The following is a 6025-nucleotide window of genomic DNA, read 5'->3' as shown; positions in this document are numbered from 1 at the left end:
TGTACCGGCAGGGGCCGGGGATTTGTGAGAGCACAGAGTGTCCTCTTAGTCACCCACTAGGCTTAGCAGGAGGCCTTGCTCATCCGATGAGCTCACCTTGGGCCTCGGGCTATGCAGGGTTACCAGCAGCACCCCCGTCCTCCCCCGAGCTGGCCAGGGCCCCCTTCTCCAGGCCAGGCCCTGGACAGATGATCCAGCAGCTTTGGCTGCTCTGGCCAGGGGTAAGGCACAGGCGCTGATGTCCCTAGGAGTAGCCACGCTCCTCCCCTCCCCGCAGCTGGGCAGGCTCGAGGGTCGCAGTGCTGAGCCCCCAGCCTGTCTGTGACTGGTTACAGGTGGCTGATTTTCTTCTCAGATTTAACCCTGAGGTATAAAAATCACCAAATTATGTCCCAAAGCCAAGGACAAATTATTTGGTCCCGAGGAGTCACGTGACTTAGCCCTGGTCAGAGGGATGCAGACTCTGTCTGTCACGAGGGAAGAAGGGGTGGGAAAGGAAAAGGGTGTTCTAATAGGAAGCATGTGCACACCTGCACTGGGGCCCACCCAGTGTACTCCCCAGAGAGCAGAGGAGAGGAGATGCCAAGGTCCCAGCCCTGGGTCCCAGGAGAACAGGTATCCCTGAGGCCACAGGACCCGGTGCGGTGGGAATGGGGCTGCAGTAACCACCCCGCATTGCCTCCACATGTCTCTGTGCGGGTTGGGGGAGAGCCCCGGAAGCCAAGGACCTGAGTCTCAGTCTGATTCTCTCACCACTTGCAATGGGTCCTTAAGCAACATCCCACCCCTCCCGGCCTGAACCTCAGCTGACCCGTCAGTCCAGGGAGGTCTGACCACATACCCTACACAGAATGATCCATTTTCTTCCAGGGGGAAGAAAATTTTAGAATTCAACATATATGTGTCCACGTGTTTTTCTATCTAAAAGTAAGAAAGGAATTTAGCTCTACTAATATTAAACATAAAAATTGACCCCGGGCTTCCCTGGTGGCGCAGTGGTTGGGAGTCCGCCTGCTGATGCCAGGGGACACGGGTTTGTGCCCCGGTCCGGGAAGATCCCACATGCCATGGAGAGGCTGGGCGCATGAGCCATGGCCGCTGAGCCTGCGCGTCCGGAGCCTGTGCTCCGCAACGGGAGAGGCCACAACAGTGAGAGGCCCACATATCGCAAAAAAAAAAAAAAAAAGAGCAGAAAATTGACCCAGGCACCCCAACTCAGTCTGTTTTGGTCAGTCGTGTCCTCCACATTAGTCAATGTCTGGAAGGAGGTACAGCCGCTCCATCCGGCAGAGAACTTGAGGAAGGCACCCTCACTCTACCGCTCAACTTCCAACCTATGGGAACATGTTGCCATTTACATATGCCCAGTTCAGCGGAATTCACAGATTGCAATGTCTGATTCAAACTAAATTAACCTGCCTTAGAAAAGGACAAGTGACCTAAAAAGATTTCTGCCAAGAAACGGCAAGAAAATAGACACACTTCCCCTGATCCTAGGCCACGATTTCATCTGACATTTCAGGAAGGAGAAGCAAGGGTTGCGTGTTGAGTGCTCCAGCGGAGATTTCCAAAAGTAAAATCTTTTTTCATGAGGATAAGGGTGAAGTTTAAACAGTCGTTAAGGAAGTAATTTTTTTTGGAAGGACTATAGTATGAGAGAGAATTTAGAGATAACATTGAAAAGTGTTCCTATTGTTTATATGATTCTATTGCTGAAAACCTTGTGTGTTCCCAAGATCTTTCATATCCACCCTTCAAAGAAAACAAAAAAGAATTTTTAACTTGCTTAAAAACCTTCCAAATGAAGAGTTTGAGTGAGTGTAAAATCCATTTGGTGAAAGTATTAAAATGCAACATATTCCAATTTCTTTGCAGGAAGAACTGATTGACATGAGAGAAGATGGAAATTTGAAAGTCAATTTTGAACAGAACCTTTGCATAATTGGTGGATGGCATTGAAAACTGAAAAATGAATGTCATGGTTTAATGAGCAGAGCCCACAATGCACCTCATCCGTCTGGATCTAGATATTTTCACGAGGCCTCCTTTTCAGTTGTGACAGCCTTTAAAACTGAATATTGAAATAAACCGCACTTAGTACCAGACATTCAAGTCACTGTGTGAAACCAGGATCTTCAAAAGTAAAGAAGGATATTCAATGGTGTCGCTCTCGTTATGAGAGCAAAAAGGGATTTTAGGCCATTATAAAATGAAATGCCATAAAAATTTCTTTAAAACAGTTTTTATTACCTCTTTCATTTCTAGTTATATAGTTTTATAATGTGTGCAAAATAATAATATACATAATGTCTAGTTTATTCATATATTATAGTGTACCTAATATTTTATAATACATATATTTTGTAATGTACATGCTATTGTATATTTACGTATATAGTTCATGTTTATGATTTATTAGGTTCTATGTATATAATTTACAGACAAATAGGTATCAGGGATGCCTGTTCAACATTGTTTACTGATGATGTATGAAAAATAAAGTTTGAGTTCGGGGTGATGGCAATGCCCAAGGGGCCCCTCCAGCTCTGGCATTGGAGGCCACGTAGAGAACACTCTGCTCTGAGTGGGGACATTCATAACAGAGATGGCCCTAGATTGGGCCTCACCTGGCATACAGGTGGAGGTTCAGGCATGCACATTTTATAGCTAAGGAGTCACAAGTACAAAAAAGTAAGACATGAGGAAGGCTTCACCTCGCAAGGGCAGCCCCATCATAAAGACCAAAATCCCCTCCCCAGGGATAAGAAGGACCACAGTCTTTCCCTTCTCACCCCTCCCACTGCAGCAGAAGGAAAACAAGACTTTCCTTCTGCTCAGGGGCTCTGAGAGGGTAACTGTCTTTCCTGGAGCATCACAGCAAATCGGCAATGGAAACTAAGTATAAATGCAGCCATCCAGAGTGCTAGGTATGGTCTTCTACCTGCTCTGCTCTCTCTGGGCCTTGATGCAGAGCCTGGTGTTTAGTCACCAAAGTTCTCACTCTTGTCTCTGTTGGGAAGCCCTTCCTGCTATTCATTTCAGTCTTGCATGCTGCAAATAAAGCCTAGAATGTTCAGGAGGTTCACCAGTTCAATCTTCTGCCCCATTGTAGCAAAGAGTGTCCCTCTCCAATCTTTGACATCTGTCTTAACCCCAGAGAAGAGAGTCCCAGAGAAAAGTAAGGTCTACACCTCTGCTACCCTCTCAAGGGGTTCAGCAACTCCCTGAAGCAAGATGATCTTTTCTCTGGCACAAAGATGTTCACATCGCTCCCTCCCTGTTCCTGTTCTGCTTAAAAGCATCCCTGTATCTCCATCGCCCACAGCAGAAAAGCCAGGCTGCTTAGGCTAACCTCCATGCCCTTGACCCCCTAGGTCAGCCCACCTGCACCACTCACCAGCGAGAAACGGAAACCACACGAGCTAATTTAAGCAGAAAGGAATTTCATGCAGGTAATTCTATGCTGACAAAATCACCAGAAAGGCTAAAGGAACAGGATGCACGGGCAGGAATGGCTGCCAGAAAAACATGGGACGTACCTTGCGAGACACCTCCCCTGACACCGTCAGGAAGGTAAGAAATCAGGAGCCGCCCAGGGTCTGTTGGCTTCAAGAAGCATCACTTAACTGACCCAGGGGTCAGGAGACCATTTCAGCAACAGCTTCTCCGTACCCACAAAACTGGATACTGGATGCTAGAAGGCAGCCGCCCCCCAAAATCAGTGTCTCCACAACCAGGCTGAGCAACAAGCCGTGTTCCCAAGTCCGTTCAACTGACAGAACCTGTTGCCTAATCAGAACTCTAGCAGCAACAGAGTCTGAGGAACGCAGTGGTCAGGGTCCAGCTTCTCCAGCTAAGGAAGGCTCACTAGGAGAAGAGTGGGTAGAGGTCGATGCTGTATACACACTGTCTCTCCAGATTCTTCTCCCAGCATTCTTCCCACCCTCACCCTGAGTTCCAGCTACAGGGAACACTCCAATGGTCCTGGGAGCACCCCAGGCTCCTTCTCATCTCTCTGACTTTGCCCAGGCGGGTCACCATACCCCTCCACTTTGAATGTGCTCTGAGTCTGAGAAGCTTTCTCTGGTGCCAGGAGACAGGGGTTACTATAGCCCAAAGCTGTCCAACAGAAATATAATCAACATGTAATTTTAAACTTTCTAGTAGTCACATGTTGAATAATGGCCACCCACAAAGTATCAAGTCTTAACTCCTGAAACTTTCTAATGTTACCTTATTTGGAAAAAGGACCTTTGCAGATGTAATTAAGTTAAGGATTTCATGGTAAGATTACCCTGGATTATCTAGGGGAGCCCTAAATGTCATCATATGGTCTTCATAAGATGGAGGTAAACGGTAACACAGACAGGGGAGAAAGCAAAGTAAAGACAAGGCAGAGATTGGAGCAACGTGGCCACAAGCCCAGGAATTCCAGGGCAGCCACCAGAAGGTGGGAGAGGCAAGGGACAGATTCTCTCCAACAACCCAATTTCAGGTTTCTAGGCTCCAGCCTGCAAATGAATATATTTTTGATGTTTTAAACCACCAGGTTTGTGGCAATTCGTTAGAGCAGCCTCAGGAAACCAATAAAACACATGTCAAATAGTGAAAAGAAGCAGGTGAAATTAATTTTAATAGTATCTTTTATTTAACCCAATATCTATAAAATATTATCAACATGTTATCAATATAAAAAGCATCAACGAGATATTTACATTCTTTTTTTCATACTAAGTCTTTGAAATCTGAATCGTGTTTCTCGCCTATGACACGTTTCAGTTTGGACCAGCCATGTGGATGTGTAGTCACATGTGACTAATGGCTACCAGAGAGGACCAAGCATTTCCCCTCCTTTGTAGGATTTGGGGAGCACCAGCCTGGGATTTGGGGACTTTTTTGCCTATGAGTCATCCTCTCGCATAGACAGCATGCTCCCTGGGAGCAGGAACCTTGTCCCATTCATCTTGGTATCCCAGTGCCTAAACACAAGAACATTCAATGAATGATTTTTTTTGTTTTGTTTTGTTTTTTTGCGGTACGCGGGCCTCTCACTGTTGTGGCCTCTCCCGTTGTGGAGCACAGGCTCCGGACGCGCAGGCTCAGCGGCCATGGCTCATGGGCCCAGCCGCTCCGCGGCATGTGGGATCTTCCCGGACCAGGGCACGAACCCGTGTCCCCTGCATCGGCAGGCGGACTCTCAACCACTGCGCCACCAGGGAAGCCCCCAATGAATGTATTTTGAATGAATGTGTAACAGATTCTCTACAAGAAAAAAAAGCTCTGTCAGAAACTACATTTTTTGTTTGTTTGATTTTCCCTCTTCCTTAGTGAGAGGAGTTCAGGATCCCTCAATATATAGGCTTGGAATCCCTTCGCTTGGAAGGGTCGATGTAGACCAAGTTGCCCCCAGCAGCCAGGAAAATGCTATATGTTGAAGTTGGAAAGAAATGCTGCGAATAGGCCTGCGTCTATTAAAGAAGTTGAATCTGTAATTAATAATCTTCCAAAACTGAAAGCATAAGGCCCCAATGAGTGAATCCCACCAAACATTTAAGGAAGAAATTATCCCAATTCTCTACAATCTCCTTCAGAAGCTAGAAACAGAGAGAATACTCTAACTCATTCTATGAGGCCAACATCACTCGAATACCACAACCAGACAAAGACATTACAAGAAAACCACAGATCAGTATCTCTCATAAGCATCGATGCAAACATCCTCAACAAAATATTAGCAAATTGAGCCCAACAGTGTATAAAAAATTATACAACACAACCAAGTGGGATGTATCCCAGGTATGCAAGCTTGGTTCAATATTTAAAAATCAACTAATGTACTCCATCACATCAACAAGCAAAAGAGGGGAAAAAAATCACACACTCATATCCATAGATGCAGAAAGAAACTCTGTCCCACCCCTTGGGAGGCTGATCATGTCGAGAGGAGGTGAGGGGAAGGTAGGGGGAGCAGAGGGAGGTGGGGGATAAGGCAGAGGCAGGGGGGTGAGTGGGCGGGGTCTGTGAG

This window comes from Aethalodelphis obliquidens, unplaced genomic scaffold (genome assembly GCF_003676395.1).
Source record: "Aethalodelphis obliquidens isolate GAN/ISIS:26980383/991018 unplaced genomic scaffold, ASM367639v1 scaffold89, whole genome shotgun sequence".
Lineage (NCBI taxonomy): Eukaryota > Metazoa > Chordata > Mammalia > Artiodactyla > Delphinidae > Aethalodelphis > Aethalodelphis obliquidens.
This window is presented reverse-complemented; position numbering follows the sequence as displayed.